This window comes from Rhinatrema bivittatum, chromosome 12, assembly GCF_901001135.1.
Source record: "Rhinatrema bivittatum chromosome 12, aRhiBiv1.1, whole genome shotgun sequence".
Lineage (NCBI taxonomy): Eukaryota > Metazoa > Chordata > Amphibia > Gymnophiona > Rhinatrematidae > Rhinatrema > Rhinatrema bivittatum.
This window is the reverse complement of record NC_042626.1, coordinates 41206191-41220188: the sequence shown is the minus strand read 5'-3', so window position 1 is coordinate 41220188 and position 13998 is coordinate 41206191. Positions and strand designations below refer to the sequence as shown.

Genomic DNA, 13998 nt, shown 5'->3' with positions numbered 1-13998 from the left:
ACAAAGGGCTCAGCCACGCGCATAACCCCTGTTATGCACCAAAGTGCTGGGCCCAAAGAGAGGGGTGGGCAGGGGGGCCGTGGTCTGAGTGAGGAGGGACGGGACGGGGCTGGGTGGGACAGCATCATCTGACATCCAAGGGAAGCGCACGCTGGCAGCCAGCCAAGGCATGTAGCCTACTTCTACTCCAGAGGAGCAGTAAGTACGAAAATAAAAAAATGTGGGGGAATTTATTTATTTATTTAAAAACTTTTCTATACCATCGCAACGGTTTACAAATAGGCACATAGACTAAGGTTAGTAAATGTAGGATATCGTACATTCTAACAGGTGCCAATAATGTTAGGGTAGGTTTAGGGGGAGGAGAGGGGAAGAGGGGGGAATAATAGGGTTAGGGAACTGGGGACCGGCCAATCGCGTCGCCGTGCGTAAGTTATAAAATTCGGCCCCGCACGCGCACATCACGGGTCACCCACACATGCGCGCATGGATTTTAAAATCAGACACGTACGTACGTGTGGCCATCAGATTTTATAACATGCACATGCCGGCACACGCATGTTATAAAATCAGCACGTCCATGTGCATGCACCGGGAATCGCGCACACATGGATACACGGGTGTGGGTCTTAAAGTCGACCCCTATATTACACAGGCTCACTGGCTTGTAGTTTGCTAGATAATGCTGAGATCCTTTTTAGCCTGCTTTCTGAAGCGAAGAAAGGTCGTGAGTTCACCATGTCTGTGTGTTTCCCAATAACTTTTGTGTTTTGTATCTTATCCACATCAAATGTTCAATGCTTGTGAGGAGCCCAAGAGGATCCTGACCAATGTTTGTTGTGTGCGATTGGGTCATCAAACAAGCGCATGTATGAAAAAATAGCATGAACAAGAAAAGGAAAATAGAATGATGTTTCAAAGAGCAGAGTGACAGGTTTGTACACTACATTACAATGAGAACACTTTGTGCACACAGCCATAAAAAAAAAAAAAGTTAGAGGGAGCATTTATCCTGATCCATACATATGCAAGGCTGATGAGTGAGCTGGGGTGGGGGAGTACTGGGGGAAGATTATTAAAAGGGGCAGTTCTACAATGTGGCAGGGTGAGGTGGCTGCCTCAGACGACCAAATTTTGGGAGCAGCAGCAAATATCCCTTCATAAAGCCACTGCAGCGGCTGCCTCACTGTGCTTTTTAAATTCTAACACCAGCATTGTTCCTGCACACATGCCGGCAGGAAGAGCCGTAGTGGCAAGGAAGAATGACGTGCTGGCAGGGTTCCCACTCCCTCCAGCAATAAGAAGACCCTGCAGCAGCGGGCAGGGCGGAAGAATGACGCGCCGATGGAGTTCCCACTTCCCATCAGCAAAAAGACAATGACATTGCATGCCATCTCAAAGTGACGTGTGGCGGGGTTTGCACTCAGCATCAAGAAGGCGACAACCCAGCGTGGGGTGTCTCAAAATGAGATGTTGGCAGGATTCCCACTCCCCGCTAGCAAGAAGACGGTGGACAGTGCCTGAAAATTACGTACTGGCAGAGTTCCCACAGCCTGTCAGCAAGAAGACCCATGTGGCTGCTCCTGCCAGTAGGAGGAAGAAAAAGAGGGGGGAGGAGGGTAATCAAAAGAGAGGGCTAGGGGATGTGAGTGAGGAGGTAAGAGAAGGAGGTGAGTGGCTGAGAGGGGTAAAAAAGGAGGTGGAAGGGGAGTGAATGAGAGGGAATGAAGGGGAGTGACAGAGGTAAGGAAAGGGGAGGGGCTGAATAAAAAAGGAGAGAAAGGAAGTGGTGTGTGAGTGAGAGGTAAAAGGAGTGAGTGACAGAGGGAACTGAAGGCTGTCAATGGAGAGCAGGAAAGGGGAAGGGAGAGGGCCTGTGAGTGAGAAAAGGAGGTTAGGGGTTTAATGAGGAGGGTGAATGAGAGTGTAGTGTGTGTGTGTGTGTGTGTGAGAGAGCATATGTATATGAGAGAGAGAAAATATAAGAGAATGAGAGCATGTGTGTGTGTGTGTGTGAGAGAGCGTGTCTGTGTAGGTGTGAGTATGTGTGAAAGAGAGTGAACAAGGGTGTATTAGGGAGGAAAGTTTGTGCTCTGCCTCCTTCTCCCACTAATCCACGATAATCTCAGGGTGAGTAGAAGACAACAGTTCCCTGGTATGTAGAGTGGGAATTGTTTTTCCCTTAGTTTGATTATTGGGTGTTACTTCATGTGTCTGCTGTTTTGAAATATTTTATTGTTCTTTTAGAAATTTTTTTTAAATTTAGTTTAATTATCAGATATTATTCTATTTGTCAGCTGCTTTGAAATATACTTTTTTTTTTTTTTTTTTAGCATCGTTTACTGTTATGATGGCTCAAGGCTGTAAGGTTTGCCTTGGGCACCTAATTCATTTATTTATTTAGAATTTATTTTTTTTTATATATACCGACATCCTTTCGCACATCGTATCGGTTTACAAATAACTTGGAACTTTTAGGCATAGCCTTTACATGGAACAATAGAACAATAACTATATGAAGAAAGGAACAGTAACTATTAATTAATTAGGTACAGCATAATAAATCACAAGATCAATGGCATAGAGTAATAACACTGATTAAAATCTGAGTAAGCATGATATTTACATAAAGTTTGAAGGTAAAGAGTGAGATACATGACTTGAAGAGTGTCAGATCATGTGGGAAAATAGCGGCAAATAATACAAAGTTATTCAGTGAAAATATTACACAAATTTCAGGGATTCATCACAGGGTGGGTAGAGTTAGACGGATAGGCCTGTAGGAACAGCCAGGTTTTTAGTTTTTTTTTAAAATTTAGGTGTGGATGTTTTGGTGCGTAAGTCCGGAGGCAGGGAGTTCCAAAGGGTAGGGCCAGCTAGAGAAAAAGCTCTGTTCATTGTGGAGATAAGTTTAGTGGATTTGATCGAGGGAGTGCGGAATGTTCCTTGAAGAGTGGGACGAGTTGGTCTTGTGGAGGTGCGTGGAAGGAGAGGAGGGCTGATCCAGTGGAAGTTTTCATTTATAATGCTTTTATGAATGAGGGATAATGCTTTGAATAGGATTCACGATTGTATTGGTAGCCAATGTAACTCAATAAGAGTTGGTATAATGTGGTCTCCTTTTTTAGAATTTGTAAGGATACGTGCTGCGGCATTCTGTAGGAGTTGCAAAGGTTTGGTATAGGTGGTAGGGAGGCCAAGGAGGAGAGCATTACAGTAGTCTATTTTGGAGAAAATAATAGACTGTAGTACTGTGCAAAAATCGGTGAAATATAGTATAGGTCTGAGTTTTTTAATTGTTTGTAACTTGAAGTAGCAGTCACTTAAGAGAGATTTAATAAAGGGTTTAAGGGTGAGTTGGTTGTCAATAAGAACACCCAGATTGCGGGTGTGTGAGGGGAAGGTAGTCGATGAGTAAGAGAGGAGGATAGAGGGTGATTGACATTTGGTGGAGATGATGAGTTTGGTTTTTTGAGGGTTAAGAGCAAGATGCATGTCAGTGAGTAATTGGTTGATAGAGGTGAGGCATGATTCCCAGTTTTGGAGAGCGGTTTGGAGGGAGTCGGTAAAGGGTCTTATAATGGCTTGAGAGAGTGTATCACACACAGACCCCCTCCCACCATTCACCCATCTCCCACATCCCCGGAGGGAGATGACAGGCAAGGATGGGAGGACGGAGGTAGAGTTCCCAGGAGTCTGGCAGGTTTGTCAGCTTCCTAGGAATTTTATCACTGATGCTCTGTCTGCCACTTCTCTGGGAACCCTGACCTTTCCCAGCATTTCAAATCACCAAAAGGCTCAGACTCCTTGGCCTCTTCAGTAATTTGACCTGTGCTGTGCCTTGAAGGGAGGAACCTTCGCCTCCCTCGTCTCAGGCAGCAGATTGCCTTGAGCTGCCCCTGATTACTGAAATTGGTGGGAGCACTGGGTGAGGATAAGTGAGATGGGGGCGAGGGAGTACTGGGTGAGGATAAGTGAGACTGGGGCAAGGGAAGTACTAGGGGAGAAAGAGGCTGAGGCAGGAGCACACTGGGGAATGAAGAATGAGTCTAGTGGGAAGTACTAGAGGAGGTTGAGTGAGGTTGAATATGGGTGAGCATGGAGAAGGATGAATGAGGCTCAAAGGTGAGCCCTGGAAGGATTATTGAGCTGAGAGAATTATTGAGGATGGTGGGGGGAGCAGTGGAGGAGGATGCATGAAGCTAGCTAGGCAGCGCTCTAGGAAGGGGCAGGTAAGATGAACAAGGTAGGCAAGCACCAGTGATGGATCCTGCTGCAAGAGACATTGAAGGCAGAGAAGATATCCAGTGTAAGCTTTAAAGTATTTTTGGACTTTGAGTTAAGTGGAGAGGTTTTTGGATCCCCCCCTTCCCCACTGGGATTTCAGAGTGGAGAACGTGCCTGATCCCATTGACTTTTCCCTAAGAGAAGACCCCAGGAAAAAAAACAATCAAGGATGAAAGGAACAGCTAAACTAAAAAGAAGGAAGAACTAGAATCAGGAGATCCCATCCGGATTTCCTCCCAAGGGACCAGGACAGGCAGGGTGTCCAAGGAGAAGAGATCAAAAAGTAGGAATTTTGCAGTAAATCTGGGGATACCTTCACTAGCATTCCCACACAGCCGCTGGGAGCATATGCACAGTTAAAATCACATTGGACTCTACCCAGACGTCTGAATTAAGGACACCTACCTAGATAGGAAAACTCCCAGTGTACCATCAATCAGAGGTAAACTCACACTTCTAGATAATGGACTTTAATTTATTATTTCTAATCAATAAACTTCTAATTTAACACCCAGACATGTTCCTGACTGCTTATTACAGCCTCTCACCTCATGGGAAGCACCACTACAGGACACACACACTGGCAAACTTTTTTCATTGCCAGTGTCATGTCAGCGTGGGATGTAACATGCTAGCCGGAGTAACCCCAGAAGAAATAACTTAGTTCAGTGATCTGTTTTGGTCTTCTTGTCTTTTTCTGTTTGTTCCTGTGTACCTTGCCTGTCTCTTTGTTGTCTGGTTTCCTGTGGGCTTTCCAGTGAACCTCCTGTTCCTGTTGCCCTGCCAGTGGCTCTTCTATGTCCTGTCTAGGTCTCCTGATGGCCTAGCCTTTTCTGTGCCTTGTTCCTGTGCCTGTCTAATCTTCCCAGTGGCCTATCCTGTCTCTGAGTTCCCTGTCTTGCCCTTGTCTTGTTGTGGCATCCCAGTGGCCTATCTATTCTGTCTGTACCCTGCCTTGCACCCCTGTTCTAGTATAGCCCTTGTTTTACCTTGTTCCTGCTTGTGTTTTACCCTGTTCCTGTGCTCCTGCTTTACCCAGCCTTACCTCTCCATCCAGCCTTGCTTCGCTGTCCAGCTTTGCCTTGCCTCCTTCCCTGATTTCCTGTTGCTGACCCGGACTGTCTTCTCCCCTCGCTTTTCTGTTCTCCACCTGCCTTGACCTCTGCCTGGTCCTAACCCTGTTTAATCTCTGCCTGTCCTGACCTCTGCCTGAATACCAACCTTTCTTGCACACTGTCTGCCCTGATCAGAACCTGCCATGCACCCTGCCAGTCACCAGAACTTGCAGGCTCAATCCAAGGGGGAGGTGGCCGGCCAGACAGAAGACCCTGCCCTGCTCTCCATAGTGACCTGTACCTCTCCTGCCGGGGTAATACCTGCATCCAGCATGCCAGACTGTGACAGCTGAAAGGAAAATTAAAATGCAGAGAACAAACAAGAGACAGATTCAGAAGACAGACAAAGAAAATTTTACTAATATTTATGATGGAAAAAACTCCTGGATTACAAAGGTTGCAGAACAGTTTTTATTTTTATTAGTTATTGGAATATTTAACACTTTACAATATTTAAACCATTACATTTTCTGCACAACTTTTGATTATTTAAAACTACATGTGTAACAGCTGACAAGTGCCCTGCTCTACAACTTAAACAGTCATTTTTTATATCCAGTTTTTGTTGGTGACTAGAAAATATTGCTGGCGACCCAATTTTTTGAAATGTAAGGAGCCTTACTCTGACATCACGCAGGAATGGTAGGCTAAAGAAATATTACCAAGGACACTATTAGAATTAATAAGAACATAATAACACAGTAAATGATGGCAGATAAAGACCAAACGCTCCATCCAGTCTGCCCAGCAAATTGCTTTTGGTAGTAATTGCCACTCTGTGCAGGTTACCTCCTTGTTTTCTGTTGAAGGGAGTCACTGCCACTCTGTGCAAGTTATCCCCATGCAGGAGTGTTACACCTAAAGTTAACATAGGCTACTTCATTTTTCATTGCCATCCTCTAGCCTGTGGGGATCTGCAGTGTTTATCCCATGCCCTTTCGCATTCCATTACAGTTCTCGCCTTCTTCACCTCTTCCGGGAGGGCATTCCATGCATCCACCACCCTCTGTTTGAAGAAATATTTCCTGATACTGGTTCTAAGTCACCCCCCCCCCAACCCCAGAATTTCACATCATAACCCCTAGTTCTGCAGTTTGCTTTCCAGCGGAAAAGGTTTGATATTTGTGCATCACTGTAATACCTTTCAGGTATCTGAAGGTCTGTATCGCATCTCCCCTGCACCTCCTCTCCTGCAGGGGATACATATTCAGGTCCTTCAGACTCATCTCATACTCATATGGCTTTCTGTGCACACACAGTAAGGAACCAGCACTGGGTATTCCTATGCTGGAAATGTACTGCTGTCTCTCTCTGCTTGTCCCTGGGGTTAGCTGCAAGAGCTGCCTCCTCGTTCGTGTGCACGCACTGTTGCCCAAGCAGTGAGAAGACTGATAAGCTTGTGCACAGACAAGTGCAAGTAGGCAAGCTTTCTATTGGTCCAAGGAGCTACAGCTCTTCCTCGGGGACCCCCTAATGCCAGACAAAGCCTGACCCTTGGCCTAAGGCTGGAGCTATAGCCACAAGCCTAAGTCTTGCATCTTTTAGGTATGCACGCAGGATTCACACACATTTTTTACATGTGCACATAACATGACGGTTGACACACGCAGTCTCGCACACTTGCATGCCCGAATATAAGAATACACGCATTCAGGTGTGCGCAGGCAAGGATTCGCACACCAGGGGGGTCAGTAAGAGACACAAAGAGAGACAAAAAAAAATCGTTTGGAGCCAGCACTCCCGGTTTTACCTTCCTCCATTCCGACTCTGCAGGCTCCGAGGCGAGCACCAGTAACATGGGAGGGGGAGGGGAGGGGGGGGGGGTGGCGGGCATCAAGCCCTGCCGCAGTCAGCACCTGGAACAGGAGAGACTGGATGTGGGCTCCATCCCTGGCTCTCACTTCTCCCAGGCTGATTCTGAGCCGAAACAAAGCACATCCCGCCCCCCTCCACGACTTTGCTTTACCATTTCTCTCTGCCTCTCCCCCTCTCGGGCTTCTGTTCATTCAGAACAGATGATGCCACTGATCACGTGGCACCACTCTCCTCTCTCTCTCTCCACCCCTTTGAACAGATTTATAACACAGATTTCATTTGTACTACAGAGGAGTACAGACACAGCGCAGGAACTGAAGGGCGAGCCTGGGCTGACAGACAGCAGGCGACTGTAGGGCTGTGAAGAGGCAGCATGGACGCAGCATCTCCGCCGAAGGAGCCTTGGGACAGGAGGTAGGAGGGAGAGCATCCTTGGGGGACACCGCTGCGGGCTGCAGCATTCAGGATGGCACGAGGAATGGGAACCCAAGGCAGATACCTCAGCCTGCCTGCTCCCAGGACTAAACTCTCCCTGCAATGAAACTTAAGAGGGCAGAAGACTGGGCAAGTAAGTTCTCTTTGACCTTTCATACCCCTCTCTTTCTCCTGCCACTGCCATGGGGGGTCAGGGGCTCGGAAATGCCGAAGTTTTCTTGTCATGCGGGCAATTGTACCCCCCCCCCCCTCCCTGAAGGTTTCCAGGGAGCAGTCACCTGCTGCACCTGGAGCCCTTGCTGCCGTAATTCATCAGCAATCCGAAAGCCAAGCTCCAAGGTCCTCCCCTTTCCCCATCCCTTTACAGAGCCACACTGCACAATAGTGACCAGTAATTATTGGACTTTGGACCAGGTTAATGGTGGTTACAGCATAGCAATATGAGACCTGGGTTCTAGTCCCAGCTGCATCACCGGGGAAGACATTTACAGCACGGGATTAGGTATCAGGAACACCTGTGTTCAAATCCCAGTTGTGCCACTGACTCTCTTCACGGTGCTACATAAAACATTTTCTTGCTATGTGCTGATTTATACCTGGCTGTATTTGGATAATAACTTTGCTCATGCTTCCCCTTTTGTCCTTCAGAAATACTTATCCAATTAGTTTGTCCTTCAGAAACTGTCATTCCATCTACCCCCTTTATATTTCTATACTAAAATGATTCTAACATGTTGGAAATGGGTTAAATGAATGTCAGTAGTCACTATATGACTGTGAGTGAGCCACTTAACTCCCCCTATCTGCAAATTTGGATTACAAACTCTTGCAACCATGTGGTTCATTGTATCCAGCACTGTCTATTGTGATAGAGCGATTATAAATATTAGTTTTTGACAGCAAGAGAGGAGTTTGCTACTTTATGGAAATCATTTCTCTTAGTTACTATCATCATCACTTCTTATGCCCGCCACTGTACACAGGCACGATACAAAAGAAAAGATGTATTACAGCACCGATGTGAGATGTAAACAAAACATAGATCCCAAAAACTGCTAGTTCCTACGCTAAAAAGCTTACAAGTCACAGTGCTGAACAATATGCATGGAGGGAGGAATGCCAGTGTGATGTGATTGAGATTGTGATGCTCACAGGGGGGAGGATTAGAATATTTTTCAGATTTGCTCAACACATTATTGGACCAGGAACATTTTGGCCTGCTTCAACGATGCAAAAATCCATGACTTTTTCTAGGACCTGCAGGAAATGTTCCATCACACTCTGACAAAATCTATGTCGGTGGGTCCCTGGAAATTTGCTGCCAGCTGAGAACAGACGCTGGCCTTGACTAGGCCAGTTTAAAACATGAAAGCAAGATTGTGGATAAATTGGAAAGTCCGTAGATTTTATGGGAATCCATGGATTTATTCTCAAAGCCATTTTCCCAAGATTTGCATATTCTTAATAGAGAATAGGGGGAGCATGGGAACCTGCTTTTCATTTTGAAACTAACAAGAACTATATTGTCTCTCCTGTTCACTGATCTAAAGGATTTGTTTTGTCTTGGGTGATCAAAGGTTGGAAACCTTAACTACAGTGGCACGAACAGCTCCACTTTGAGGAGGGGGATAGGAAGGCTATTGATGTCACAGATTAAGTAGGAATTACCTGAAAAGAGATGAAGTAACATAATAAAGGCCAAAATGCCCCATCCAGTCTACGCAGGAAGATGTAAAGGTTTTACTAAATAGGCCAACAATTCCATGTCATAAGTGTCAGGCAAATCCAGTCCTGGGTTTTTCCCAGTGCATGTATGGACTTGTAGTTCTGATACCGGGCTGGTACGATGGCTCAGTGGCAGGTGCTGTGCACTGCCATGCAGAGGACCCAATTCTTGGGCCAAGCTTCTGCTTCCTGAACTGATTGGGGCTAGTACTAGGGATGCTGTGGAGTCAGCATTCACAGCCTCTGTCGATTGAGCGTGGGTGTCTCAGTGATCGCTCAATTGTGAAGCCAAGCCCCAGGGTCCATGTTACATGGGCTCTTAAGGGAGTTCCAGACTGTGCCCCCCCCCCCCCTTGGAATTCAAAAGAAGCAGGAGGATACTGCTGGACCAAAAAAATAAGGGTAGGCTTTCTGCATGCTGTAGGCAGGGTAAAACCAGGACCAGACAAAGCCAGCCCTTCAGAACTGGAATTGTTGACAGCTCTTAGCAATTGCCAGAGATTTCTTAGCTTTGCATACAGACGCAGGATAGGATTCCTGCTGAAAGCAAACAAGCCTTGCCATGCTTAGGATCAATGCCGTGGCCAGGTTGAGAGTCAGCCCTGGCTTACTGGATCTCTCTGGTTCTTCTTGCTCTGCTAACAAGCTCAGAAAGAACTGAAATATAAGGGGAGCTGGGCTGAAGCAGCAGCATCGATGCTGAGAGAATCAGCGTGGCACATGGATAAGAGGAAGGCTTTCAGTGTCCTAAAACTAGAGGGACTTATTCCTGTTTTTCAATCCATTTTTCTATTGCCAAAGCAGATGTGCTAGATTGCAATTATTATAATATATATTATATTAGGGTGTGCATTCCTTTTCTCTAAAAAAAAAACACCTTTTGTCTTGTTAGAAAACAAACTGAAAAAACAAGGCACCTAAATTATTTTTTTCCCCTCATTTCCTTTCATTTCAGAAATAGGGAAAAGAAAACCCCAAGTGCTGCCAAAATTTAAAAATTGAAGTCCCCTCCAGAGCCTTCTTGTAGCCCCCACTCTCCCTACCCATCCTTAAGGTCACCAGCTCAAGAAGCCGTCAAACAGGAAAGGATCTTCTGCCCCATGGGTTCCATTTTGAAAAATGGTGTTAGCTGCCCTTGAGTTTGGCACCGTTTTGTCCTACGGCCCTGTCCTCAGGTCCTGCTGGCACCATCCTGAAAAAAAAATGGAACCCAGTAAGCCAAGAGCGACTGGGGATCACTCCTCCCCCATTCTGACCGCTGCTTGTGCTCGCAACCTCACGGATGAGATAAGATTGGGTCTGGGGAATGGCTATTTTTTTTTTTTTTTTAATTTCAGAGGCTCTTCAGGTTTATGGGGGTGGGGGAAACCTGGATCTTTCCTACCTCTTTGTTGTTTCTTTTTTTCATTTTTGCCTTACTGTTTATTTCACTTTGACTGAATAAAACAAAATAAAAAACACATCAAATCAAATAAAAAATGAATAAAAAATATTGAACTAAAAACCAAAACAAAAACATTGTTGGTGCATAGTACCTTTAATAGTTATCAGTTGAATTATTGGGGTCCATATTTATACAATTTGTCCGGTTAAGTCTCAGACTTAATAGGACAAACCAGAGGATTTGAAAATCTTGCTGGTTTCACTGCCCCTGACTTAGTTGGCTAAATACTACTTAGCAGGATAAGCAAGGGGTAGTCCAGGGTAGAGCAAACTCATCTAGATAATAGGGCGATTTATTAAGCTGCAATAGTTTATCGCAGGAGGGGACAAATATCGCAGGGGTATCACCATGATATTTGCCCCCCCCCCCCTGACAAACTATTGTGATTGTAACGTGATAGTTATTTTTTTTTTATTACAGCACAAATGAGCAACAAAAAATCACACCACAGTACCTCCCTTTCCCACATGATGGAGGCCCACCTCGACCAGGGCCATCATTGCTTAAAGGGCCAGCAGCCTGAAAAATGGCCCTTCCCCAAATAAGAAAAATCACCCTGGGGGTCAATGGTGACCCCTGCCCAAACTTCCCAACACTGCTTACCAAGGTGGCACTGGCCACTGAAAGAAAAATGACGCCAGACGCACAGCGACAGTCAGCTATGTTATTTTACTTGCATAGGTTTGCCTATGCATAAGCTGCTTTGCATGTATTGGGCAATTTTATGCATGCAAATGCACGTGTAACAGCTTATTTCCATAGGGGGAGGAAATTTTTTCTTTTATCGTGTGATATCATGTAATAGTGAAGGAATGTGATGATTATGCTTGATAAACAGCATTTAACACACATTACATGCTATTTAACTCGCGATATAACTTTACTACGGCTTAGTAAATCTAGGCCTGTTAGCTAGAAAACATTAGAACTGTCTGAGAGCAGTAAATAAACTTATCTGGATAACTTTCAAATAACTGGGTATATTCAGCAGTGCACCTATGCCACTGAATATCCAGTACGAGTTAGTTAGATATGGCTAACGTAACTGGATGTCCCACGAATGATTATTCACTCCATTTTTGAGATTTCCTTTCTTGCTCTGATTTTTCTATCATCACTGTGGAGGTGTCAGAGCTTAAAGTTTTTGATAGTTTCCCCCTGCTTAGCTATTTTTATGAAATGGCACACTTCTGCCAGTATGTGACTGATACACACGAAGTACAGATGGCTGAAGAACTGATCTTTATGAGCTGTCCATGGTGAAGAACTGATCCCTCATGTAGTAGCTACAACACTGTTACATTCAAGGCATGAATACAACACAGACAGTGGAAGAGCAAATCATCATCGGAACACCATGCCAATGCCACACATACATATAAGATACCAAACTTCACAATGAGCACCAAAATACTTTAGAGGGATTCCTAAAGATCAATTGAATAACCACCATACGAATCCTCCGTCATAATTTGCTAATAGAAGAATTATTTATGAAAAAACTCTAAACCTTTTGAATCCCAAACAAAGGTAAAAAAGTTTAAAAATCCTTCTGAATATGTGCAGAAATGTGTACAAGAAAGAATATTAAAGACAAAAGGAGGAACGTTTCATATATTATTTGTCATAAATCCCCTCCAGGGGTAATGTGACTATGAATTATAATCATAAACGGACCCCCTCCGTCCAATGTTTATATATATATATATATATATATATATATATATATATATATATATATGTGATGAACACCAAGTGCTGAATTTTTTTTTAAATGTGTATTTTAAAAAAATGTTTTTCACTGTTGCTAGTGGTGAAAAGTTTTCCTCCACAGACTATGAAGTAGCAATTGTGAATGTCCCGGCAAAATTCTGATCCCGAAAACGGGTATTAATCGATGGTATTAATAATTGTGATCAACCCCATAGGCATAAAAAGTTTTCAATAAGGCTTAAATAATAAGCTCTTTCAACATCCTGACTTATCTGATGTCTGTAGTAGGAGGTATATAAGTTTTTAAATAAAAATTTAAATAAATGAAATTGGGATCTGTGGACAAGTGCTGAAATGGTTAACGTCCTACAGTGTAGGATAGATCTTTTCAAATGAAAACTGCAAATAACAGTTCTACCTGGAGGCCAATTAAAACCAACATTCCACATGCATCCATCTTATCGGCAACCTTATTTAACATCTATTTGCTACCATTATGTAAATTTATTAGCTGGGCTTGGACTCAATTTCTGTATTTATGCTGAAGATGTACAGTTTTGGATTCCAATTGAAAAATCATTTTCACATTTCCTAAGATGTCTGAACATTTACCTTACAGCAATACAGCAATGGTTGACATATACTAGGCTCTGTTTAAACACTGAAGAAACATGAAATAATCTACCTGACCAGGAAAACCAGTATTGAGCAACTTATGTATTTAACTTTGATTCCAAGGTAATTCCCATGGCGAGCTTAGGATGTGATTTAGGTGTGATATTAGAAGACAGTCTGTCCATGACCAATCAGATTCACTCAGTTATCAAACAAGGATATTATAAACCATCTGAGATGGTTAAAACCACTTTTAGAAGAAGGACCTTTGTACAATCCTTCAGATTCTGATATTTGCAAATAATTACTATAACGCTTTATTTCTAGGCATTGCAGCTAGAGACTTTTACAAATGCTTCAGAACATGGCTGCCCGTATTTTAACAGGAAGAAAACAGTTTGATCATATTACACCGCTATTACATTCTTTATAGTTCCGTCTAACAATATAAAGTTCTTACATAAAATTCTTTCTAATAGAGATACTGTTTGGCTTGGAAACGCACTTCCTGTCTCTACATTCCGCAAAGGGCATTACGAAAAGCAAACAATCTGTTAGATATTACATTAATACAAAATGCCCATCTTAGTTAGGTTCGGGAAAGAGCGATATCAATATCCAAAGCTCTGGAATATGATGCCAGAATTCCTACAGAAAAAAAAGCTTAAAACTTGGCTATGTACAATGGCATTCACGGGCTGGTTATGTGAGCAACAATTTTAAACAAGCCATGGACGTGAAATTGTAATGTTAACTATATGTACATACTATGCATGCTTTTAAACTGTAAACCATTCTGTTCTCTATTAGAAGGCCCGTATATAAAAAAAACTGCAAATAAATAAGTTA

General features: G+C 43.8%; 1 protein-coding gene across 1 annotated transcript in view; it reads left to right on the top strand.

Annotated features, from left to right (window-relative positions):
- The first annotated feature begins 7537 nt into the window (after window positions 1-7537).
- KCNJ5 (potassium voltage-gated channel subfamily J member 5) overlaps window positions 7538-13998 on the top strand; it is a 63463-nt gene continuing 57002 nt past the window's right edge. The window contains exon 1 of the mRNA XM_029574146.1: window positions 7538-7785. The gene's annotated coding sequence lies outside the window, so the exon portion shown is untranslated. The remainder of the gene's footprint in view (window positions 7786-13998) is intronic.